General features: G+C 40.6%; 1 protein-coding gene across 1 annotated transcript in view; it reads left to right on the top strand.

Moving 5' to 3' along the window:
- The first annotated feature begins 394 nt into the window (after positions 1-394).
- The window catches only part of LOC145513656 (uncharacterized), a 117614-nt gene continuing 90206 nt past the window's right edge, over positions 395-27802 (top strand). The window contains exon 1 of the mRNA XM_081510595.1: positions 395-416. The gene's annotated coding sequence lies outside the window, so the exon portion shown is untranslated. The remainder of the gene's footprint in view (positions 417-27802) is intronic.

The following is a 27802-nucleotide window of genomic DNA, read 5'->3' as shown; positions in this document are numbered from 1 at the left end:
TTTTGCCTGAGCAAATTCAGTTTTTAAATGCTCCAGAAAAGGAAAATTTCCACACAAAAGATTGCTAAGGTGAATTGCTTATAAAGGAGTTGCGCTTTGACTTGTTGGTTTTATAAATTTATTTTCCACATCATTTTTTCCTAGGCTAAGTGCGTGTATAATTTTTATTCAGGTATTAAGCCGATGGCTCAGAGGGTAAAGAATTTGCCAGCAATGCAGGAGACACAGGAGACACAGGTTTGATCCCTGGGGCAGGAAGATCCCCTGGAGAAGGAAACAGCAATTCACTCCAGTATTCTTGCCTGGAAAATTCCACGGACAGAGGAGTCTGGTGGGCTACAGTCCATGGGGTCGCAAAGAGTCAGACACGACTGAGCTCACGGCACTGGCAAGGTATATGCAAAGGGATTTTAAAGGTAATTTATGTAAATTTTCTCATTAGATTAATTTTCACTTATCAGAATGTTCTAGGCTTAAGTAAAGAAAATCCATCTCAAAATTCCATCTCCCTTTATTTCCCTTATTAAGTCTTGGAAAAAGCAATTGAACTCAATGATTTCAAAAGCTCTTCCAATCCTCCAACTTCTAGAGGTTAGATTAGAAATTCAAAGATGTTAAATCTTTAGCATAGAAAACCATAGAGTTGGAAGGGGACCACCTTTATAGCTGAGGAACTAAGGACTAGATCATTTAAATGAGTTGTTCAAGTTACCTACACGCTTGATCAAGACGGGCACCCAGCTGCCTCTGTGTGTAGCTCATTGTGTCTCCAATGAGAGCTCCGTTTTCCCTTGATTTCCTCACTGTGGACTTAGCAAGGATGAGCAACTAAGGAGCTTCTCTGGGGTGGCCAGTGTCTTCCTTGAGAAATGGTTCTCTCTTCTTCGCCTTGGTTTTTACATTGGCACTCACTAACCTTCCAGTTCTACTCTTTGGTGTTCACCCCAATTCTAGTCCACCCTAGATCATTTTGGTTTACATCCTAGCACATCTGAAAGGCCTTTCCTTGTTTCCTTCATTTGTCTCCGTTCTGTACATATTACTTTTGATGAAGTCTAATTTCTTTTCTATGTACATAGGAAAGGGTGCATCTGCCTCATTTTATTCCTCTCTGCAGTTTCATCTCAGTGATTTTACAAGGCCCTGGATACCCTTGTGTTCTGCTGTCCAGCTGTCCCTTTTTAGAGAGACAGAAAAGTTGGGCTTCGATCTGAGTCGAGTCTAATGGGGGTAATAGAAGATCAGGAGGTCAGAGTTTATACCAGCACTAATTTTTTTTTCTTGTCTTCAGAATTCTGGCTTCATGCAGCAGACAGAAGGTGAATCTGGTCTGCTTCCAGTTGTTGAAAGGCAGCAGATTTACTAGACAAGTGAGATCATTTTGCTATTAAAATTGGCAGGCAGGACTTTGCTATTACAAGCATTTTGAATATTAGAGCTTGTCTTTTATATATTGCCACTTGCTAACAACATGTGGGATAAATCCTAAGTGACCAGAGAGATTCTTGGAGGTAGCAAGTCCCATTTATTTAAAAACAGATAAGTATCACCTAAAATGACTGTTTAAAAGCTTTACAATTGCACATTCCCTTGGAAAACAGCATTTTTTTTGAAATTCAGAAATTCTTATTTCTTTTCCTCCTTTATTCTGTTTGAAAAAAAAAAAGTAAATTAAATATTTTAAAGTGCTTGAAAGCTTTCTTATGAGGTTAGGAGCCGAACTTCAGCTCATGTTGGACCAGAACTCCTGGTCACCTGACCAGCTAGACCCTTTTGTGATAAGATGACCGTTGATTACATATCCTTGGTTGGAGTCAGTGGACATAGGGGACCAAAGGCTATTCTTTGAATAACTTTTTGGACAGGCGGGCCATGAATTCAGGCCAACTGGAGTGACTCTTGTGTTTATCTGAACAGTTTTGCAGCACAATAGGCCTTATCAACCCAACTTAAAAATCATGGCACATTGCAGTTAAAAAGGAGCTTATCTCACTGGAAGGTCAAGCACAAGACCACTGTACTAAGGCATCTTTCATGGAGGTACTCACTTCAGCCAGCAGTGACCCATCTCATTTCAGTGTGGTTTTCTGCACAGCTAGACATTTGCCACACCTAGTAAATTAATCTTTGCAGCGTCTCTTGTTTCTGCCCTTTCTTTGCATCCCGTTGCCACTGATCTAGATCAGACCTTCATCTCCTTTAGTCAGACAATTAAAAGAGCTTTTGAGCCATCTCCCTTACTATCTCTCCCCTGTTTCTAATCTATTTTACTAATTAATGTCAAATTGATCTTTTTCTTCCCTGTTCAATAATTTTCAATGATTCTTAACTACACAGGCTTTAATAAAAGTGTCTTGTGCAGGCATCTGCGGAGGGAGGGAAGTGTTTTGGAAATTCCATTAGCACTGGCATCAGAGACTTGGGTTCAGATCTGAGCCTGGCCTATTTCTAGCTAGGCGATTTGGGGAAAGCTATTTCATATCTCTGAAATGCAGTTTTCATGTATGATACGGAAGTGATGATAACTATTCTTTAGGAATTTGGGGCAGATTCAATGAGATGTTAGATACTAGGTAAAACGTACTCAAAAAAGAGTAGCTGTCTGTATCCTGAGCCTTCTACAGTATGACTCTAAATGTATTCCACATTACTTTTCTCTCAGAATCCTACATTCCAACAAAACCTGTTCTATGATGTGAGTGTTTGATATACCATATTGGGTTGCAGCCTTTTTAAAAGGAGAGTTGATGTCCTTATAGTATTCATAGTGCTTTGTGCATATTAGGTACTCAAAAAACATCTGTTAACCTTGGATTCTCAAATTGATTTCATTACCAGAAAGAGCCGTTTCTCCTTTGTAAGATTCTAAATTGCCTTTCTGAGTCTAACTGATCTCACCAGGTCTGGGCAGGGTGAGCCTATTGTACCTGCATCAGATCCTCCCTGACTAAGCAAGCTTCCAGGCGGACATGGAGTTCTTCATTCACTTCTGGGTCCTTTGCCCCAGACGTTTTACAACTTGCAGTGAATATGGAGATTGGGATCGCCTTGATGTTGTTTGCTGCATTCCTTTAATGGGCAGCAAAAGAGGGAAGGGTGGAAGAGGTCAGTTTGATAGTTGAGTGTAGGGAACAGTTCCTTAGGCAGGTCAGTTGGCCACCTCCACAAATGGTAGGTGAGTGCTGATGGGGAGGAAAATCAAGTGTGTGCTAGGAAGGGAATCACTGCCAAAGGTATTGTGGAGTTTTATTTGATCAAATGTTAGCTACTCATTTTAAAGAGAAAACACAACCTTGTAAAAAGTACATGCACCAAAGAGCCAGTAGAAAACATTCAAAACTCCCTGTGATAATTCCTGGCATTTACCTGCCCCCCATTCTCCTCCTCCCTCATAGCTCAGTCAGTAAAGCATCTGCCTGCAATGCAGAGGATCTGGGTTTGATTCCGGGGTTGGGAAGATTCCATGGAGAAGGAAATGGCAACCCACTCCAGTATTCTTGCCTGGGAAATCCCATGGACAGAGGAGCCTGGTGGGCTAGTCCACGGGGTCACAGGAGTCAGACACGACTTAGTGACTAAACCACCAAACCACCTGCCCCCTTGACCTTAATATACCAGTTTCACATACATCATCACATTTCATCCTCTGTAAAACGCCGATGAAGTAGCAGGGTAGGCCCTGTATGCAGTGTCCATCACTGCTACACCCCTCATCCACTTCCCACTCTCTGCCTTTTTTGTTGGTTATTAGAAGTTTGGAGGAGTGTAGGGACTTCTCCCAAGATCTGACAGCAAGTGGTAGAGGAGCATCAGACCCAGCAGCTTTAGTCCCATGGAACTTTCCAGTGCAGCGGAGGAGAGAGGGAACTGATTCTGACCCTTGTGTCACTCTGACCCCACTGAAATAGACTTAGTACCTTCTGCAGACAGAAATTTACCATCTTTCATTTTGCTTGTGCAAACAGTAAGCTTTAGAGTGATAAAAATAGAAGTTGACAATTATTTAGTACACATGTGTATGTAAATATATACATTATATAATATTATATATGTGTGTGTGTGTGCACGCTTTTCTCATTTATTCTTCCTTATTGCCCAGTAAGGTAGGTGTTGTTTGAAAACTAAGGCTCAGAGAGGTAAAATAAATTGACTAAGGTCACACAGTTAGTACAGAGCTAAACGTTAGAGCTTCAGACTGAATTCAAGTTCGCATCTATTTGATGCTTTTATCACTGCATTACCCTGTCTTCACCTTCCTGTAGTGGGTCCCCTTCTCACCCAGACTAATTTTATGACAACCAGTCACAATGTTCACCCATTCAATATGACTTGTTTTGTTCTATGCAAAATATGATGAGAGAATCCCTCTCACAGATTCGGGGATTATTCTGGGAACCAATTTATGCAAACATACTCTAAAATTCCGTATAAAAAGAGGGAGTTTTTGACCTGTTGAGCTTCTGCGGTTGGCATTGTGGTATCTCATGGAGTGTGAAATTGAGAGAACATATGTGAGAATTCATTTCCACATTCAAAGAAATCCAAGATCATTTTGGCAGGTTGTTTGCTCAAGCCTCCCCTCCATCTCCAGGAACATAAAATAAAGTGTCCTTTGAAAAAATAAGTGTCCTTTGAAACTATGGGTGTGTTCCATTTCTCAGTACTCCAAATTGCCTATGGGAGCCTGATTTATGTCTTCACACTCAGGAGTCATGTACTTTCAGCCAGATGACCTTCCTTGACACCACTTTTAAGAGGAGTAGGAAAAAAAATCAGAGAAAAGATGATGGGCCATAGGTTCTGCTCTGCTCTGGACATCTCAGATCTATTCTTGTTTCTGAAGCTCATATCACACTTTCCATGCATTTAACACTTTCAGACGCTGCTTACAATATACCCAGCACTGTTCTTTGACATTTCCAAATATTAGCTCATTTATTCCTCACCTCCACTTTGTGGTGGTAATACAATCCTTGTTTTAAAAATAAAGAAACTGAGGCAGAGAGGTTAATGTTTGGCTAATAAGTGGCAGAACCAGGATTCCAATTCATATATCAGGATTCCAGTTCATATAGCTATTAAAAACTTACTGAGTTGATGTGAAAAGGAGAACATTCTCAGGGACTCATTGCTTCTTGTATCAACTCTAAGTATGCATGTCTTTGTTTCTGGTTCTTGCATTTTCAGATCCATTTTATCTTATTTCTCACTCACTCTCTGATTTCCTGCCATGGTTCTTCCCTTCTAATGACTCTAGTCTTCTTGTTTTCTGATGACTATTCCATACCTAGTCCCACATCCTTGCTTTTTATTAGATTTTTTCCCTGTAGCTTGGAATGCTCAAATTCCCCTTTTTCTAGTTAAAAATTTATTCAACTTAAATTCCATTTCAAGTTTCATCCATGAAAATTTTACTCATAACTCCAGACCAGGCTGATTTCAGTCTGTTTTGAATTTCTTTAGCACTTGGCTTCCCAAGTGGCTCAGTGGTAAAAGAATCTGCCTGCCAATACAGAAGACACAGAGTATGCAGTTTCGATCCCTGGGTCGGGAAGATCCCTTGGAGGAGGACATGGCAACTTACTCCAGTGTTCTTGCCTGGAAAATCCCATGGACAGAGGAACCTGGTGGGCTACACCCCATGTGGTCGCAAAGAGTCGGACAGGACTGAGCATGCATACAATGTGTCTCTGCACCTATGCAATGGAGAATACATTATTTATGTTTATAGGCTAATCTTGCCTCTTCACCTACGTTGCAATCCTCTTGACTTACAAGATGACATACATTTTTTTCAAAAAAATTTCTTACCTTTCCTAACAAGGTGCTGTGGATTTTCCAAACATTCAGCAGATAATTAATTGAAATTTCTAACTATCTGGATATTCCTGGTGGACACATGTGCTCACTTCATTCCCTAAACTCATCTTCTCAGTTTGGTTGGTTTGACAGCAAAGGGATTTCATATCCGTGGCCACCACAGTGGATTGCTCAGGATTGCCTGGAGGGCTATAGAAAGCATACTTTCAAAGAGTTACTGGAAGGCAGTGGGAAGAAAATTCAAATGGAAGGGGATATATGCATACATACAGCTGATTTACTTCCTTGTGCAGCAGAAACTAACACAACATTATAAATTAATTATAATCTATTTTAAAAAACAAAACAAAACAGAGTTATAGCTTGCCCATCACTAACCAGTCACAGCATCCTTTCTTGCTGTTGCGGGTGTGGTATGGGAATGTGAGGGTAATCAATCCTGCATTTACTGACCCTAGTTTGGTAACAGGGCAAGAGAATAATATGTTTATGAGGAAAGTGGATTGAATTTCAGCCTAAGGATATTTTAATATAATTGTTGACCTGTCTGATAAGTAGTACAAAGATTGGAGCAACTCGGGGTGTTGATGATCAATTTTTGAGATGCTTTTATTTTTTTGAGATGATACCAGGAAAAAGTGTTCTGCTTTTCATTTGCCTGTTTGATTTTATTTTATATGCGTGTCATAAAATCTTTTTTTCATACAATGTCCGTAAGGAATTGCTTCTTATGGCTTATATATATATATATATATATGGATGAGATGGCTGGATGACATCACCGACTCGATGCACATGGGTTTGGGTGGACTCCGGGAGTTGGTGATGGACAGGGAGGCCTGGCGTGCTGCGGTTCATGGGGTCGTAAAGAATCAGACATGACTGAGCTACTGAACTGAACTGAACTGATATACCCAGCAGTTTTGTTTTTAGGAATTTGCCCTTACATCATGTCAGAGACACACTCAACATACATACATTATACAAACAAAAATTGCAAACATGCAGTTACCTTTTATGTTGCCCTAAGTTTGAGGCTTATAACAAAGAAACGCAGTTGCCAGAGAAAACAAAACACGTGAAGACAATTCCCATCCCAATTGTGTGTGGAGGCGAATGCTGCCCAAAATTATGTGTTACTAAAATGTATTCCTTGAAAGGTCATTTGTCCACAATTCAGAGCAGAACTGGACTATCATGCAATCAGGGGAATATTTCACTTGAAGACATTGTGGAATGGTTAATAAGTGGAAAAGTATTTTATTATAAAAATATGGTACTTTTTATCAGCCCCAATTTTTTCTTCTTGACATTTCTTTCTTGTGTGTTTGCCTTTGCTGACTTGAGGTTAAAACTCAATAAAAAAAACAAAATATGGACATTTAGGAGATTGGCTTGTGGATGTCTAATAAGCATTCCTCTCTTTATTCTGGCTTTCTAGTTTTTAGTCTAAGGTCACACTCACACACAGACATGCAAATTATCCAGTCAGAGAAGAAGGAAATAATAATCTGCCTAATTATTTCTTGAGTGTTGAGTAACTCCTTGTTCATGGAGGGTAAAAAGTCTTTACTCACATCTCCAATGTAGCTTTCTCCTCAAATCATAGGAGGAAAATCACTGTGCCCTGACTTGCACTCTGTATTGGAAATCTGGTTTAACATATGGAGATAAGTTTCTAAGATGCAACTAGGGAGACTATAGAAGGTTGCAAGATGAGTCACATGCAACCTGGATTTCTGTAAACCATATAGCAGGATGTTTCTATTTGGGCTTCAGATAAGGGCATATTCTGTCTACCTTGCTCACTGCTTAAGTCCTAGAGTCTAGAACAGTGCCTTGACATGGTAAGTGCCACAAAATTGTTGTTCTTCAGTCACTCAGTCATGTCCATCTCTTTGTAAACCCACGGACTGCAGCACGCCAGGCCTCCCTGTCCTTCACCTTCTCCCGGAGCTTGCTCAAACTCATGTCCATCGTGTCAGTGATGCCATCCAACCATCTTGTCCTCTGCCATCCCCTTCTCCTCCTGCCTTCAATCTTTCCCAACCTCAGGGTTCTTTCCAGTGAGTCAGCTCTTGGCATCAGGTGGCCAAAGTATTGGAACTTCAGTTTCAGCATCAGTCCTTCTAATGAATATTCAGGATTGATTTCCTTTAGGATTGACTTGTTTCATCTCCTTGCAGTCCAAAGGACTCTCAAGAGTCTTCTCCAACACCACGGTTCAAAAGCATCAATTCTTCAGCACTCAGCCTTCTCTAAGGTCCAACTCTCATATCTGTACATGACTGCTGGAAAAACTATAGCTTTTATTATATGGACTTTTGTTAGGAAAGTAATGTCTCTGCTTTTTAATACGCTGTCTAGTTTTGTCATAGCTTTTCTTACAAGGAGCAAGTGTCTTTTAATTTCATGGCTGCCGTCACCATCTGTAGTGATTTTGGAGCCCCCCCAAAATAAAATCTGTCACCATTTCCATTGTTTCCCCATTTATTGCCATGAAGTGATGGGATGAATGTTATGATCTTAGTTTTTTGAATGTTGAGTTTTAAGCCAGCTTTTTCACTCTCCTCTTTAACCTTCACCAAGAGGCTCTTTAGTTCCTCTTTGCTTTCTGTCATAAGGGTGGTATCATCTACATATCTGAGGTTATTGATATTTCTCCTGGAAATCTTGATTCCAGCTTGTGCTTCATCCAGTCTGGCATTTTGCATGATGTATTCTGCATGTAAGTTAAATAAGCAGGGTGACAATATGCAGCCTTGACATACTCCTTTCCCAATTTTGAACCAGTTCGTTATTCCATGTCCAGTTATAATTTTTGCTTCTTGGCCTGCATACAGATTTCTCAGGAGGCAGACTATCTACGGAATAAATAAATAAATATATGTACCCATTAAGAAAAACTCAGTCAATGTAGATCTTGTTTGAGCACCAAAATTATGACCTTGGTTAGTCAGTTCAGTTCAGTTCAGTCGCTCAGTCATGTCCAACTCTTTGCAACCCCATGAATCACAGCACGCCAGGCCTCCCTATCCATCACCAACTCCTAGAGTTTACCCAAACTCATGTCCATCAAGTTGGTGATACCACCCAACCATCTCATCCTCTGTCATCCCCTTCTCCTCCTGCCCCCAATCCTTCCCAGCATTAGGGTCTTTTCTAATGAGTCAACTCTTCGCATGAGGTGCCCAAAGTATTGGAGTTTCAGCTTCAACATCAGTCCTTTCAATGAACACCCAGGACTGATCTCCTTTAGGATGGATTGATTGGATCTCCTTGCAGTCCAAGAGACTCTCAAGAGTCTTCTCCAACACCACAGTTCAAAAGCATCAATTCTGCGGTGCTCAGCCTTCTTCACCATCCAACTCTCACATCCATACATGACCACTGGAAAAACCATAGCCTTGACTAGACGGACCTTTGTTGGCAAAGTAATGTCTCTGCTTTTAAATATGCTATCTAGGTTTGTCATAACCTTCCTTCCAAGGAGTAAGCGTCTTTTAATTTCATGACTGCAATCACCATCAGCATTGATTTTGGAGCCCAAAAAAGTAAAGTCTGACACTATTTCCACTGTTTCCCCATCTATTTCCCATGAAGTGATGGGACCAGATGCCATGATCTTAGTTTTCTGAACGTTGAGCTTTAGGCCAACTTTTTCACTCTCCTCTTTCACTTTCATCAAGAGGCTCTTTAGTTCTTCTTCACTTTCTGCCGTAAGAGTGGTGTCATCTGCATATCTGAGGTTATTGATATTTCTCCCGGCAATCTTGATTCCAGCTTGTGTTTCTTCCAGCCCAGCGTTTCTCATGATGTACTCTGCATATAAGTTAAATAAGCAGGGTGACAATATACAGCCTTGACGTACTCCTTTTCCTATTTGGAACCAGTCTGTTGTTCCATGTCCAGTTCTAACTGTTGCTTTCTGACCTGCATACAGGTTTCTCAAGAGGCAGGTCAGGTAGTCTGGTATTCCCATCTCTTTCAGAATTTTCCACAGTTTATTGTGATCTGCAGAGTCAAAGGCTTTGGCATAGTCAATAAAGAGAAATAGAGATTTTTCTGGAACTCTCTTGGTTTTTCGATGATCCATCAGATGTTGGCAATTTGATCTCTGCTTCCTCTGCCTTTTCTAAAACCAGCTTGAACATCTGGAAGTTCACGATTGACGTACTGTTGAAGCCTGGTTTGGAGAATTTTGAGCGTTTCTTGCTAGTGTGTGAGATGAGAGCAATCTCATGGTACTCTGAGCATTCTTTGGCATTGCCTTTCTTTGGGATTAGAATGAAAACTGACCTTTTCCAGGCCTGTGGCCACTGCTGAGTTTTTCAGATTTGCTGTCATATTGAGTGCAGCACTTTCACAGCATCATCTTTCAGGATTTGAAATATCTCAACTGGAATTCCATCACCTCCACTAGCTTTGTTCGTAGTGATGCTTCCTAAGGCCTACTTGAGTTCACATTCCAGGATGTGTGGCTCTAGGTCAGTCAAGTTCACCCTAAATTCGAGAGTTTCTGTTTTCACAATCCTTAAATATTAGGACTTTGGAAATAAGATTATTATTTTTTTGAAATAAGACTCTTGATTTAGATGAGTTAAGGAAATCTTATACAGGATTTTAAAAAACATGGCATTTGATATAAACTCATGTAACTGATTCTAAGTAGAATAATAGAGGTGTTGTTTACATTTAATTGTACATCTTTCGTAAGAACTATTGAACTTGTTAGGAACATATTTCAAATATCAACCTGGCTACCTTTGTTCCATGCTGACTCTTTATCTGTTTTTAGTCTCCTTTTGTTGGGCTCACATCTCTAGATATTGGTTTATAAGTAACTAGCTAACACTAATTTATGTTTCATTCCATATACACAAGTTTCTGTCTAATATTGATTACTACTCTTTTGCCATACCTTGGTTTCTGTTTCTTTGTGTACACACATGCTGGGCATTGCACTGATTCACTAAAAAGGTACCACTTCTCTTTTTCTAGTAGGAAAAGTCTGTATATTTCCAGCTCACTTTTCAGGACATCGGGCTCCATCCGTGTTTTTCTAGTTCCTGATACTTGGGCTAACCTAAGCTCTCTTTAGGATGCTTCTCAACACTGCCCTTTCTCTTTGGCTTTCTTCTCTTCAGTACAGGATGGAGCAGCCCAGTCCTCTGAAACGGTCGTTCTCAGTGTATTGCTCTTATTCATGAGCTATTAGCAACTGTGACTGCTAATGGATAAACTACCAAGAATTGTAAATAATTTGCTTTTTAAAATAAAAAAGAGAGAAATCTAAAACAGGATGTAGAATTAGGTACAAAGAAGAGAAGTGCATTTCTTGTCAGAGAAGAAGAAACAGAATTTGCAATTCACCAATACAATACTGATTAGGGAAGAAAGATTGCAGTTTTAGAATTAGACAAGTTAAGCTGGAAACAATGGTGCATGTGATATTTTAGAGGTTTAGGAAGAAGAAAACGCACATAGTCTTTCAGTGTTTTTTTTTCTCCTCCCTTAACAGTTGCTGGCCTTTAGTGCTTAAAAACATCATATCTTTCAGAAGTGATGAAGATAATATCCTTGATATTTTAATAAATATAAATAAACTCAAATTTTTTTCAAGTTTATTTTTACATATCTGATTTTATTATATATAAAGGTGATGCTTTTTCTATATAATTGACTACATACTTAAAAATCTAGAATAATTTAACAACTGTGTCACATTTTGTATATTATGAACATACTTATTAAAAGTAACCTCTGTGTAACAATGTTTATGTCCCTAAAAACTCATCTCAATTAAAATATTAAACCAGAACAGATTTAAGGATATTTATACATTCTTTGGGATATCTTGTTGAATGAGAAAGAAATAGGATTACAGCTGGAATGTGCATACTGTGAACATACTCATGGAAGTCTATTATTTTAGTGTTTGTCTTATAAAGGACAAACAAAAGGAAAGCCCGCTGAGAATCTCCATTGTCAGGTCTCTAATGTTTGGTTGCCAAGCTCCAGGACCAGGGACGTCACTGGCAGTGTTGCCTTGCTAACCCCAGGCTATACAGTTTTCATCGACTAGACTAGTGTGTCTCCACGGCCCCTCCCTGGTTCTCTTCACAGCCAGTCCATTCTCAACCTTGGCCTCAAGCAGTTCTTCCTGACCCCACTGATCTCTCCTCTTGGCTCTCTGGGAATGGCTCTGAAGTACTCTCTTGTTTTGCAAAGGATGGGGGTATTTCTCTGTAGACTGTTCCAGAAGACTGTGGGTACCATAGGCCTCTGTGATGCTCCCAGTGTGGCTTACCAGAGATTCTTCCATCTCACAGAGCTGGGATGGATCACAGACCATCTCCTCCAGAGCCCACAGAACCAATTCAATATATATTTGAAGAATTAAATTAAAGCTGAAACCACTGGCAAATTTGTAATTTAATTTAAAACTGCAGCTATCCCAGAAAGAAAAAAAAAAAGACTTTCTAGCACTTTCAAGTCCCATCATTCTTTTCTTATGCGACCAATTGTGGCTAGAGAGACCTCCTAAAGAGTGCCTCAGGGACTGCTTCGGAGGGGTTACAACCCCTGGCCAACAGTGCCAAGTCACTTAAGCTTTCTTACCAGGTGTTCATACAGAGCCTGGTCTCCAACAGTATGTCAGCGACTAGTGCTCTCGGATTAAATTTTTAACTTGGCAATTAAGCAAAATAAAACCCTTGAATTACGGAAATCAAGTGCAGAGTGAAACGTGTGACTTCCTAATGAAATGAGCCAGCCTCTACACCTCTCCCTTCTCTGAGAGGCAGCGTTTGTCCCTTGATGGCGCTTCTATTATGTATTCTATATGTATTTTCTAAAATCAGTTAGATGCAGGCTAGCATCTCATGCTTCTTTGTAAGTGTCCCCAAGTCAATTCCCATGTGTGGGTTTTGTGTTTAGAAGAAAATCCTTCATGAGCTTGGGCTTTCAGTGTCCTTCTCTTTTATTTCTCGCAGCTCTTAGCCGATTGCATACTGAGTAAGTAGATGGTCAGAAACTGCTTGTTAACCAGATTTCTTGCAGGCCCCAGCTGCACTTGGGGTGGGTACTTGGTAAGTATTATTGACTGCCTCCCTGACTTTTGAGGCTAATTATTCTTTTACATCTCATGGTAGAGCTCTACCACATCCTGTGAAGCTATCACCTTGATGTAAGAATGTACATCTTCAGGCATTCCAGCACATATCAAAGAAAGAACTGAAACATGGAAGTCTTGCAAATATGAATTTATTATACTGTTTGCTTTATGTTTGAAGGTAGGAGCCACAGATCACCTGATGTGCAACAGTAATACCATTAATAATAATAATATTGTGTCAGTCACACCATAGGGTTTCCATAAATATCTGATGTTTCACTGGGTTTAAAATTCACTGTGCCTTCTGTCATATTTATGTATGTGTGAGTGTTTGTAAATACCCAGTAAAGCATCTCTTTGCTGTTGCTGGCTTCTTAAGAGGCAAGACTAAGAACAGACTTAATTCAAATGTGAGGTTAAGGTCTCAACTGAAACGTTTTACATTGTTTTCATATACTGGTGATCAGGCTAGATTTGTGACATTTTAAGTAGTATTTTCCTTATTTTCTATTTCTCTACCACTTTTATAATAAACATAATTATGCAATTTATGACACTACCTAAAACTGAATTATGTGTCTTCTTGAATTTAATGGATCAATGATGTCATTATCAGGTTGCATAGCCTGTGTCTGTTTAGCAGGGACCCAACAGGCTTCAATTTAGTCAATACATGCAATTAAAAATCTGTATTAAAATGCGTTTTAAAACACGTAAATATTCTCTGTATAGAGCTCAATGTTTTTCAAACAGTGCTGCATTTGATGTGTGTGCTGTGGTACAGTAGTTGGATTGCTTTTTGAGAACGCTCTCTCCCAACCTCATAGACTGTGGAATCTCTGAGACTTGGGGACACTCTGCTGACTTGGCTGGGAGAACGTTCTTGCCTATTCAGTTTTTGCCACTGCCTTTGGCACCTAGAAGCCTGCTTCCTCTTCCCCTCCTGGGTTTCTGTATAATAAGTGCGTCTGGGTTTCTGTTGCACGGAACGTCCCAAGGCGAGAGACTCTGGGGCAGTCAAACAAAGGCAGGATTTCATTCACCTGGCACGCTGACCCCTTGGATCCTGGCTGGAAACCGGGCACTGGGGCCCAAGGGCTGAAGCAGTGCCTTACATAAGCCCCAGGGCCAGCAGCTGCTGCCTGCCCGACCGGCGACAAGAAAGCACTTCTCCCCCAGTGGCACACGGATTTCTTTTTGGCCAACATGCTGTTTCGTAATTTAAAAATCCACTGTCTTCTGCAGATACGCTCCTCGATGATGTCCACACATACTGGTATCTTGGCTCAAATGAGAGAGGGAAATTTGCATGTTAATAGAGTAATCTAATTAACTTTTGGCAAAACGGCTTTAATAATCTTCTTACTTTTTTCCTCTTCCTCTATTGCCCAGCTGTGCCACGGTTAAAATAGCAACAGGGCAGGCTTCCTAGGATGGCCCTGGCTCCATATCCTGTCCCGGGCACACCTTCACAGCATTCTCAGGTGACCCCTGAGAACTAGAGTCGGGTGAGCCCAGGTGAGAGTCACTGCGGAGCCTCAATCCCTGCACCTGAGAAAAAGAAGGGGATACCCAGTGATTCTTCCCATTACTAGTTCTTTGGATTGTGTTACCATATCCTCCAGGGGGATCTTCCAGCCCACCAGCCTCCTGGGTGGTTATCTATGTCAGGTGTGTCTCTGAAGGCTTTCTGGAAGGATGCTGTCCATCTCCACTCTTGGGAACAACTTTATGTTTCATGAGCAAAGTGAGGGCTAAAGGATTCCTCCTGCCCCTGTGGAGGGCACGGGACCGCATCACTAAGTCCTCCCGGTAGCTTTCCCGTGCTGGAGTCTGGCACTATTTGCTTCCCAGGAACTGGAAGACTACTTTTTTTTCTTTTACCTAATTTAGGTTATGAGATTTTTTTACCAGGGAGAGCGATAAATCAGCCCTCTAAGAGAGCTGGTTCTTGAAAGCCATATAAGCAAAAAAAAAAAAAAAAAAAAATAGTATGAAATGTTTTTCAAATTCACAACAAAAACCTAGACTCATAAGTGGCTTGCTGCATTTTTATTTCGGCTGTTGTCTCTAGGCTGCTGCAGTGTGTATACCTAATTTTGACCCCAAGACTCCAACTTCCGAGGTGGAAAGCTTGGTCTTCTGGTTTCCCTTGCTTCTGTGGACTAAACTGTTCAGTCCGCCTAATGCTGATGCCTCCTTCATCAAGCAGGTAGTTAGTTCAGCGTTCTTCTCCCTGCCCATAGATAGCCTTGTGAACTTGACCTTTAGCTTCAACTTTAGTTTTGCTTGAACTTCCCATTTTGTGTTCCTGATTTGGGAATGGACGCTGAAGTCAAGGGTGGATGACATGGTGACTTATTTTCTAAAAAGTCGACTCTTCTTCTCTGGGGAGTTAAGATTGAAAACAGAACCAACAGATCCAAATTGGAAACCCAAAGAGGTCATGTGAGCCTGGCACGCTGGCAGAAAATTCAGCAGGACTGAGTCACTGGTGTCCATTCATAGTTCACGTGTCTTTATTGTATTAGCAGATCAGTGGGAAAAAAAGTAGCTGTGCCATGTAGAGAAAAGAGCCATCGCTTATTTTCTTTATTTTCACAAAGTTAGTTTCCAAGGAGGTGGCTCAGATTATCTCTCACCACTAGTGGGGTGTGTTGGGGGGAGGAGGAGACTGAAACCCTAAGAAGAGGCTGTCATCTCCATAGTGGACCTAGAGCACGTATAGACTTGCAGAGTAAAGTCCACTCCCGCTCTGGATAAGAAATAACGTAGACCTTTTCAGGCCACTGGGAGGAGGTGCCGTCTAAAAATAAGAAGACTTTGAAGGGGAATGTTGCAGTTGGGCCAAGAATCATGAACTCAAGGATAGACTTTTGCAGTCACCACACACTCTTTGGGGATTCTAATGTTACCCACCTTAAGAGCAGTGGTGACCTGCTGTTTGCACAGTTCCAGCCCTGCTCATATTTTTGACTGTCTTCATCGTGGCCTTTAGCAAGCCTGGCTGTTCTCTCCATATTCCTGCCTTCTGTCTCTCCTACAGCAGTGGGTGTCAGCTAACATAGAAAACATAGTTACCTCTTTGGGAATTGGGGAGTGTGGGCGAAAACTCATTTCCTCGGGCAAACAGAGAAGTATGGGAGGGGAGGGACTATGGAATTTGGTTGAGGAAAAAGAAAGAAAATAAGTTTATTCTTGTCCCTTGGGAGCTAAATTTGACAAGCTCCTGACTTAATAAGGAAACCCAAGCCTCCCAATACTCAATATTATGTATATAAAAGGGAATAATAGCGTCTCAGGAAAGAGCCACCGGAGCTTTCATGAAAACTTTGAACGGTTGTCTGTTTAGGACAACTGGACTCTTCTCGCTTTAATGATGTTTTCTATATTCGCTTGTGCCAGTGGGTTCCTCATAAAAGAAAGGGTTTAGAAAGTAGTAAGTGTTCCTCCCTTCCCCATCCATGTCAGCACATGTATTTGTGATCTAAGACCCCAGAGATAACAGACACCACTGAAGGAAGTGAACCCCTTCCTAAGAAATCCAAAAATATCCAGCAAAATATACAGAAGAGCTTGTTTAATCTGTTACTTCCTCAAATAGCTTCTTGGTAATGAGATCAGCTGTGTTCTAAGGGGAATTAGCAGGACTCAGCATCCTAGGATTTGTGAGTAAATAGGTCTGTGTCCTCAACAGAGCAAAATCCCACAGTGGGAATGGAAATGATATGGAGAGATCACGTACACCAGGGGCTGTGGACAGTTTCCCATCTTTCTTCTGCTCTTCGCCCTCCAAAATTGGGTTTAAAAAAATAAAAACAAGCAACAACTTGGCCAGAAGTCATAATAAGTATAGGACCTTTTTTTTTTGGCTATGACCCCAAGGAACTTGCTCACAAGTAAACCATTAATCCAGTTCAGCACAGGTAAACACATTGTTGCATTCTGACCATCAATTTTTCCTTGACTGCTTGGAGAATAATGCATCTCAGTGCCTGCTACACCATAATGACCGTAACTTACATAAGTACAAGGTTTCCATTTATTAAGTACTTTCTCATTCATTACCTTGTTTAGAACTTCATGGCAGCCTTTTGAAATAGACACTGAATATTTCCTTAATCACATTCTTTTAAATGAGCCTATTGAAGTGTCTGAAATTTGACTGACTTGCCAAACACCTTGCAGATGGAGTATAGCAGAGTCGGGCGAGAGTCCAGGTCTCTTGACCCCTAGCCCAGGGACTTCCTATAACTTCTTTGGGGTTCCAGCGTTTATGGAGGAGGATGTATCTGAATCCTCTAGGGAAGTGTAGAACATGGCTTCTCCCAGTCCCAAGGGACAGAAAACTCAGTTCAATTTCTCTTAAGGAAAAAGAAAGGATTCTTTGTTTGTATAAATAAGGGGTCTGGGAGGACTGGTTGGCATGGCTAGATCCAAATCCATAAATATTTTGTGAGAAACAAGTTATGTCACACTGTCACATCTCTGGGCAATCTTTCCTTCTTAGTGTGTTTAATTCTTAGGCAAGCTCTCTGTTTGTAGCATAAAGATGGACAACAGCAGCTCTCAGCCATATCATCTTCCAGTTAAGTGATATCATGATATCAGCTAAACCAAGTTACTTTTTTCCTAATAGTTTCAACCCAAATCCTGAGATTGATTTTTGTCTTTTCTTTTTTTTAATTTTTTTTGAAATTATTTTTTTAAAGATTTTTTTTTTTTTTTGGTGTGAACCACTTTTAGCCTTTATTGAATTTGTTATGATATTGGTTCTGTGTTTTATGTTTTGGTTTTTTGGCCACGAGGCATGTGGGACTTAGTTGTCTGCCCAGGGATTGAACCCACAACCCCTGCATTGAAAAGCGAAGTCTTAACTGCTGGACTGGACCTTTTCACTGGCATGGTTTGGGTCACGTGCCAAGAAATGTGGTATCTGATGGCAGGACTGGTTCATGGGTCTTCCATCCAAACAGAATTGGGGCAACTCTAATGGCATAGATCTGGAGTGAAGGAATGGTGGTTTCTCAAAGGAAGGTCAAGGTACTATTATCAGAGAAAGAGAGACTAGATGCTTAGCAAGGTAAAACACAAACAAACCCAAAGTCCTTTAGAAGGGCTGTTTCTAACTTACATAAGTGTTGGCCCACCCTGCCTACAAGACTGGAGGAACATGTAGGGGTGTGTATTTTGAATAAGCAACAGAGGCAGTTCTGATACAATCCCTTCCTCTGCTTTTCTGAAAACTAACACCCTCTATCTTGGTGTTTATCATTTACCTAGAATATTTGTTTCCTTCTACTCCCCATTCTAGGCTTATCCATCCTTTAAACTACAATTCAAGGGTGACTTCAGATAAGATGCTGTTACAGACTAAATATTCGTGTTGTGTGTTAGTCATTCATTCATGTCCAACTCTTTGCAACCTCATGGACTGTAGCCCACCAGCCTTCTCTGATTTCTCTAGGCAAGAATACTAGAGTGGGCTGCCATTTCCTTCTCCAGGGGATCTTCTTGACCCAGAGCTCGAACTCGGTTCTCTCACACTGTAGGCAAATTCTTTACCATCTAAGCCACTAGGGAAGCCGAAATTCATATGTTGAAGCCCTAATGCCCAAAGTGATATTTGGAGGTGAGGCCCTTAGAGAGAGAGGCCAGAGCTCTCTATCTCTCAAGACAATGTAAGACACAGCTAGAAGGTATGCCCATAAGCCAGGAAGAGGGCTCTCACCAGAACCCAACCATGCTAGCCCCTCGACTTTGGACTTCTTGCCTCTAGAACTGTAAAAAAGTAGCTATCTTGTTTAAGCCACCCAATCTATGGTACTGCATTATGGTAGCCCAAGCTGACTAGAACATGTACTATAGCTGGATCCTGTATTCCACACTCACCTCCTCCAGCTCCTTGCTATCCTCAGTGGATAGAAAAATCTTTCCAGAATTTTATTTTGTCCATAAATGTGGATACTGCTACAGATAAGTAAACAAGTGTTGCTCATTAAGGAGAACACATTTAAACAGTTTCAGTTCAACATTCCTGATGCTACTGAAGTCCTCCAGGACTCAATAAAAATTCTGATTTTTAGGTTTCCAGGTGTGATACTGTATTTCAGTCATGCTCCACGATCAACCTCATGAACTTGTAGAAAAACTTCAAGAACACCTACACTGACTCAATACTTCAGGTATCCAAGTGAAGCCAAAGGGGAAGAAAACAAATGAACTCAGAAATTTTCACTGTTATTTTCTTAGGTCACTGCATGAGTGCCACTGGTACAGTATCACATTCAGGATAAAATGTGTGCATTCCAGGAGGCCCCCATTCCAAAAATAAAGCAATTGTTTCAAACCTTCCTGGGGTTACTCAGTTTCTGACATGATATACTTCCACAAAAGCCACCACTGCTGAATCTATTCATCATCTAATAGAAAAAGACTTTTGGTGACATTGACTTAAGACTGATGTATTTGGGCACTCTCAGGAAAGAAAAGCAGTTCCTGAATTTTTAGTCAGTTCTAGGCCTTTACAATGAAGATAAACCACTTTTTCTTAACATGGACTCATTTCTGGGAATGTTTTAGATCCAAGGAACTTCACTCTCAAAGACAATGCAATCTACTCTTGAAGAATAAGACATTAATACAACTTTTTGTTGTTGTTCAGTTGCTAAGTCATGTCCAGCTCTGCAACACCATGGACTGCAGCAATGGCAGGCTTCCTTGTTCTCCACTATCTCCCAGGGTTTGCACAGATTCATGTCCATTGAGTCAGTGATACTATCAAACCATCTCATCTTCTGCCACCTCCTTTATCTTTTTGCCTTCAATCTTTTCCAGCATCAGGGTCTTTTCCAATAAGTCAGTTCTTTGCATTAGGTGGCCAAAGTATTGGTGTTTCAGCTTCAGCATCAGTCCTTCCAATGAACACTCAGGACTGATCTCCTTTAGGATGGACTGGTTGGATCTCCTTGCAGTCCAAGGGACTCTCAAGAGTCTTCTCCAACACCACAGTTCAAAAGTATCAATTCTTCGGCACTCAGCTTTCTTTATAGTCCAACTCTCACATCCACACATGACTACTGGAAAAACCACAACCTTGACCATACAGACCTTTGTCAGCAAAGTGATGTCTCTGCATTTTAATATGCTTTCTAGGTTTGTCATAGCTTTTCTTCCAAGGAAAAAGCATCTTTTATTTTCATTGCTGCAGTCACTATCAGCAGAGATTTTGGAGCCTAAGAAAATAAAATCTGTCACTGCTTCTATTTTTTCCCCTTCTGTATACCATAAAGTGATGGAATCAGATGCTATGATGTTTGTGTTTTGAATGTTGAGTTTTAAGTCAGTTTTTCCAGTCTCACCCTCATCAAGAGGCTCTTTAGTTCCTCTTCACTTTTTGCCATTAGAGTGGTATCATCTGCATATCCGAGGTTGTTGATATTTCTCCCAGCAGTCTTCATTCCAGCTTGTGAGTCATCCAGCTCAGCATTTCATGTGATGTACTCTGCACAGAAGTTAAATAAACAGGGTGAAAATATACAGCCTTGTCACAACATTAAAACCTGTGTTTTCCACATTTCTATATTTTAAGAAATGGGTTGCACTTACAATTTTTTGTTAATAAAATTAAGAGCAGTTATCTACCTCTCCCCCCAAAACTGTCAATTTTATAAATGATGTGCTTTACAGTTGATGGGAAATTACAATGAACAGAAGTCTGACATTAAGTATAAAGAGCCTTAATAACTTACACAGAAACCACTGAAATAGGCAGCCATCTCCCAGCTTTGGATTATCTCTTTATGGTGATATAACTGTGAGGAGCCACAGATTTGCATAATGCCTTTCCTTGGGTAAAACATGGGTTCACATTAATTTCCAAATTACTTCTTATATTAAAAGATCTATAAATGTGTGTAGATATCTATAAAGGGCAGACTGAGAAAAACTTACCTTTGCATTACAAAGGGTCAATATACAAACACACACATTCACAAAAGTACACCACTCACATTCAAGTGGGCTTCCCTCATAGCTCAGTTGGTAAAGAATCTGCCTGTGATGCAGGAGACCCTGGTTCAATTCCTGGGTCAGGATGATCCCCTGGAGAAGGGATAGGCTACCCACTCCAGTATTCTTGGGCTTCCCTTGTGGCTCAGCTGGTAAAGAATCCGCCTGCAATGTGGGAGACCTGGGTTCGATCCCTGGGTTGGGAAGATCCCCTGGTGAAGGGAGAGGCTACCCACTCCAGTATTCTGGCCTGGGGAATTCCATGGATTATGTGGGGTCCCAAAGAGTCGGATATGACTGAGCAACTTTCACTTTCACTTTCTTTCACATTCAATGGTGTATGCACTCACATACACCTTTGTTAAGAACTCAATTGATTTTGCAGAATCATTTCAGAGGAAAAAGTTAATTATACTAGACTTTTCCCCAAATGGCTCAACATCCTCAGAAGTCCAACTTAGAGTTCTAATGCCAGAATCACTGGCCTTTGCTTCTGATAGGCAACACACGGGCTGCCACTTAATACTGCTCCTGACAATAACTTCACACACACCTCAAATAAGGATGAAGAATTTATGAACAAGCTTCTTAACTGTCATCTCTGTTCCATTAACCATAATATCACTGTCAAATACATGATCACTCTGAAAGAATGGCATAGCAAACCAAAGATGACTCAAAGCAGGTTGTAGGAAGAAATGAATGCAACCACTAGTCAAATTTCTCATTGAACACATCATTCAACAGCATACAAATAATATTTATTCAATGACTATGGGTTTACCATGTTAGTGTTTGCTTATAAACACTGTAAAGGATGCAGAGAGATGATGAGGGGGATAAAATTTTGATTAAGAAAGTTTATTCAGGTTCAGAGATTGGATTGTGTAGGTACAGAATTAATCTTGGTCTGTTGCAATCCAGTGCTTATTTTAGGAATACCTGGAGCCATAGTTCTGACTCTTGGTCAACACTGAATAAAAGTTTATGCTGTAAACTGAATGTTTGAGTTCATATGTTGAAGCTTAATCCCCAACAGAATGGTAATTTGAGGTGGAGTCTTTAGGAGGTGATTGAGTTATAAGAGTGGAGCTCTCATGAATGGGATTGTGCTGTGCTCTGTCTGACTCTTTGTGACCCCATGGACTGTAGTCCTCCAGGCTCCTCTGTCCAGGCAAGAATACTGGAGTGGGTTGCCATGCCCTCCTCATGAATGGGATTACTGGTCTTATAAAAGAGACCCCTTCTGCTCTGAGATGTTATGCTGTAAAAAGGCAGATGTCTGTGAACCAGGATCCAGAAAGTGGGCATTCACCAGGGGCCAAATCTGCCAACACCGAGATCTTGGACTTCCTTGAATACAGAACTGTGAGAAATGAATGTTTGTTTTTTAAAAGCCACTCAATCTATGGCATTATATAATAGCAGCCCAAATGGACTAAGACAGGCTAACTGGAGATGAATATAGTCCTGTGCTAGCATTTGAGACAGGAATAGGGGCAACTTATTCCTAGAAAGTGTTTAGTGGGATAGCTTATATCTAGATTCTACTACATTCCTTTGATTTCTTCTACTGAGCCTGGACATGCAGCCTATTTTGGCTATGTGACAAGAAGGATATCAAAGATCCCTCTTTGGATAAGACTGTGGCTCACCTAACATTGACAACAGCCTTGTGGTGTTAGGCAGGATTGTCTTCACTTTATTGTCGCTAACCTGAGGTAACACAGCATAGCCTGAATTTGAACCCAGGTCTTTTTTTAAGATTAGCGCCTTTATGCTTTCATGATGTTTTCTGCCAAATTAACTTGCCTCAATTATCTTTTCAAATTAAGTTGAGGACTAAAAGCAAAACAAGAATATATTCCAGATGCAATTTGATCTGCATCTGTTAATCTTTCTGGAGATCAATCTCAGAATAATGATTATCCTTCAAAAGGTCGACTAATGAAAGCCTTGTTCTCCCTTGCTTGCTAATTGTCTCCTACAGCACAGGGTCTTGCCATTTAAGCATCTATCTTTTAATAAATAGAGATATATATCACAAGAGAAATAGTCATCTTCTTATAACTCTTGCCTCAAAGTAGGTAGAGAAATAAAAAATTACACTATGGAATAACAATACAACAGAGGATAATATTTTACTGTATCTTTAATACTAGTTTCACTGGCAGAGCAAAATAAACTTAAGCAAAGACTATGGTGCCAGAAGACCAATAATATGTACATGTGTACATGTTTTAGATTTTCCACTTTAGTTCAGATGAAGTCAATTTGTGTGTGTGTGTGCTCAGTCATGTCCTACTCTTTGTGACTCAATGAACTGTAGCCCAACAAGCTCCTTTGTCCATGGGATTTTCCAGGCAAGAATACTGGAATGGGTTGCCATTTCCTCCTCCAAGGGATCTTCTCGAACCAGGGATCGAACCCGCATCTCTTATGTCTTCTGCATTGGCAGGCGGATTATTTACCACTAGCACCACCTGGGAAGCCATAATATAAAACACACAGTTGTATCCAACTCTTTGCAACCCTACTGACAAAGTAAATTTAGCAATTACTTATTTGCTACTCACTGAGTGGGTAGAATATTCTAGGAAGGGCCATTCTCATATGCACTGTGAAATGGGAAAAATGTAAACATACTCCCCTTTGCCTCTATAGACCTTACTCTTCCCAATTTATGGTGTCTAACTCTGGCAGTGATTTTAAGCATGACCTTATTAGCATGGGAGATGAATGCAGTTGTCCAAGGGTTAGCACATTCTTTGGTACTACGCTTGTTGGGAATTGGGATGAAGATTGACCTTTTCCAGTCCTGTGGCCAATGCCGGGTCTTCCAGATTTGCTGACATCATAATGAATGCAAAACTTTGATGGCATCATCCTTTAGGGATCTGAATAGTTCTGATGGAATTTCATCGCATCCACTAGCTTTATCGACAGCAGTGTTTCTTAAGGCCCACTTGACTTCACACTCCAGAATGTCTGGCTCTGGGTGACTAAACACACCATGGTAGTAATCCAGTTCATTACGATATTTTTTGTACAGTTCTTCCATGTATTCTTTCCATCTCATCTTGATCCCTACAGCATCTACTAGATCTCTACCATTTTTGTCCATTATTGTGCCCATCTTTGGGTGGGATACCCCTTGGTGTTTCCAATTTCCCTGGAGGGATCTCTAGTCTTTCCCCTTTTGTTGTTTTCTTCTAATGATTAAGCACTGTTCACTGAAGAAGGCCTTCTTGTCTCTTCCAGCTGTTCTTTGGAGCTCTGCATTTAATTGGATGTATTTTTCCCTCCCTCCATTGCTTTTCATTTCTCTTCATTCTTCTGCTATTTATAAAGCCTGCTCTCAGATAACCACTTTTCTTGCTTTTCTTTTTCTTTGGGATGCTTTTGTTTGCCACCTCCTGTACAACATTACGGACCTCTGTCCGTTGTTTTTCAGGCACACTATTAACTAGATCTAGTCCCTTGAATCTATTCGTTACCTCTATTGTGAACTCATACAGGATTTGATTTCATGCTTGAAATCTTCCATGCTAGGCTTTAGCATTATGCGAACCAAGAACTTCCAGATGTCCAAGGTGGGTTTAGAAAGGAAGAGGAACCAGAGATCAAATTGCCAATATTCACTGGATTGTAGAGAAAGCAAGAGAATTTCAGAAAAACATCCATCTCTGTTTCATCAACTATGCTAAAGCTTTTGACTGTTTGGATCATGACAAAGTGTGGAGCACTCATAGAGAGACAGAAATACCAGACCAACTTACCTGTCTCCTGAGAAACCTGTATGCAGGTCAAGAAGCAACAGTTAAAACCCTGTATGCAACAAATGATTGGTTCAAGATCAAGGAAGGAGTACAACTGGGCTGTCTGCTGTCACCCTGTTTGTTTAACCGATAGGCTGAGCAAATCACGAGAAAAGTCAGGCTGGATGAGTTACCAGCTGGAATCAAGATGGGGGGAGAAACATCAACAACTTCGGATATATGGATGATACCACTCTAATGGCAGAAAGCAAAGAGGAACTAAAGAGCCTCCTGATGAGGGTGAAGAAGGAAAATGAAAGAGCCGGTTTAAGACTAAATATTAAAAAAAACTAAGATCATGGCATCTGGTCCAATTACTTCATGGCAAATAGAAGGGAGAAAAGGTGGAAGTAGCGACAGATTTCCTCTTCTGGGGCTCTGAAATCACTGTGGGTGGTGACTGCAGCCATGAAATCAGAAGATGATTGCTTCTTGGCAGGAAAGTGATGACAAACCTAGACGGTGTGTTGAAAAGCAGAGACGTTATTCTGCCGACAAAGGTCCGTATGGTCAAGGCTATGGTCTTCACAGTGGTCAGGTATGATTGTGAGAACTGGACCCTAAAGAAGGCTGAATGACAAAGAATTGATGCCTTCAAACTGTGATGCTGGAGAAGGCTCCTGAACGTCCCTTGGACAGCAAGGAGATCAAACCAGTCAATCTTAAGGGAGATCAACTCTGAATATCCACTGGAAGGTCTGATATTGAAGCTGAAGCTCCAGTATTTTGGTCATCTGATGCGACCAGATGACTCGTTGGGAAAGTCCCAGATGTGGGAAAGATTGAGGGCAGAAGGAGAAGAGGACATCAGAGGATGAGATGGCTGGATGACATAACTGAGGCAATGGACGTGAACTTGGGCAAGCCCTGGGAGATGGTGAGGGACAGGGCAGCCTGGGGTCTCAAAGAGCTGGACACGATGGGGTGACTGAAAAACAACAACAGAGTCTGACAATATCCCTCACAATATGAAAACAGGCTCCCAAGAAGGGATCGACAGGTTCATACAGACAGCTGTACCTGCATATATAACAATGTTTGCTGGAGATTTTCTGCTAGCCTCTGCACAGTTTCTCTTAACTATTCTTTACCATTTACTCTGCCCAGACCATGCCATATGTTAATTACATCGAAGAGCTCTCTAGCCTCTTGGCTTTAGGTTTGGTTTGGCCAACAGCAGTCCCTGGCAAAAGATTGGAAGAAGGGGGAAAAATGAATCCAAGATATGAAGTCACCTGCTACCCCTCTACAGGGGCCACAGGCTGCTTGCTGTCCCCTTTCAAGGAAAAGTCACAGCTCCTCTCAAGGTCCCAGTAACAACTGTTACTTCCTAGGGTCTAATGATTGCTCTCTCTCTCCTAAATCCTTTGGATCAAGGGATAGTAATTGTCTTGGGATACTTAATTATCTCTTGTATTTTAAAAAATACTCTGCCTGGGACTTCCCTAGTGGTCCAGTGGTTAAGACTTCACCTTCCAATCAAGGAGGAGCAGGTTTGATCCCCGGTTAGGGAGCTAAAATCTCACATGCCTCATGGCCAAAAAAACTGAAACATAAAAACGAAAGACTATTGCAACAAATTTAATGAAGACTTTAAAAACAGTCCACGTCAAAGAAAATCTTAAAAATTTTTTAAAATCTTAAAAAATAAAAATAAAAACTCGGCCTGCCCCCTGATAAATAGTGTCCTTACTAAACTATCATGAAATTATCCTAATTTTATTGTGCCAATTTTTTTTTTTTTCTGAGAGCCTGTGTGATGCAACCAATGGGCTTTCACATTTTAAAAGAGCAATGCATGGAGACCCAACAAATCAAATTTTATTTTTGGTATTTCAATTCTGACTAGACAGAACAAGTTCTAGGTTATATTAATAGTCTATTGCCAAAAAGTTCTTTAGTATACAATAATGAGCGATCACTTAGTTCATGAGTCTGCGGGGTTCTGCTGATCTGGAGTAAACTGATAATCTGAGCTAAGCTGGCTCTTTCATCTGCAGTCAGCTGCAGGTCTCCTACATGTCTCTGCTGATCTTGGCTGGGCTCATTCACAAGAGGCTGAATGTCTGCAGGCAGATGGATGATCTAAGCAGGACTCATTTGGGACAACTAGGCTACCTGGCTCTGATCCATCTGGCTTACTTCTTGCAGCAGATGACCCAAATGTTCTTATGGCAATGTCAAAGGTCAAGAGGGAAGAAGGCCAATTGTGTACATGCTTTTCAAGCCTCTTTTCAATTCAGGTCTGCTAACATCTCATTGGCTTAGGCAGATCTCGTGGCCAGATCTGGAGTCAGACAGAACATTACAAGGTTACCTGGCAAAAGATGAACACCTAGGAATCTATGAAGAATTGGAGCCTCTGATGCAACCAGTTAACCTCAGAGGCTTTTACAGTTATCTGGTTCTTTACAAAAGAAGTGACATTTATCGTGGACCTTGAAAGATGAGTAGACGGTAAATGAAGTGGAGGAGTGAGACACTGTGTGCCAAGCTTAGAAACACGAAAGTGCTTGGTGCGCTTAGGAGGCGGTGAGTCAACAAAGAGTTTAGTTTCAAACTTTATAGAAACGGGTCGCATATTTTGCACTTCTGTTTGGCTTCTTTCACTAAACATGATTGAAGATTCAATACTGTGAATATGTCAGTTTTCCCTAAATTGATTTATAAATTAATGCAATTTCAATAAAAATATCAGAATTCTTTTTTATAAGTTAATCAGCTAATTGTAATATTTATATGAAAATCAAATAGCCAAGATAAATGATCTTCATTTTAAGGTTTCAGAGCCCCTGGATTTAGATTTAATACAAATTAAACACTTTGAAGATTATACAATCAAATGCTTTTTTTTTTCTTGGTCCCATAAAAAAAAAAAAAAACCCTCATTTTAAATATTAGCTGTGTTTTTTTGTTTGTTTGTTTGTTTTTGTATGGATTCTGCTAAATAGGAAATTTGTAAGTGGCAAATGGCCACAGAATACTTGGTCTTAATGCTCAAGCTCATTCTCAGTCGTATCCAACTCTTTGAGACCCC

The sequence above is a fragment of the Giraffa tippelskirchi genome, chromosome 7 (assembly GCF_054371585.1).
Source record: "Giraffa tippelskirchi isolate mGirTip1 chromosome 7, T2T-mGirTip1v1.2.pri, whole genome shotgun sequence".
Taxonomy (NCBI): Eukaryota; Metazoa; Chordata; class Mammalia; order Artiodactyla; family Giraffidae; genus Giraffa; species Giraffa tippelskirchi.
This window is presented reverse-complemented; position numbering and strand designations above follow the sequence as displayed.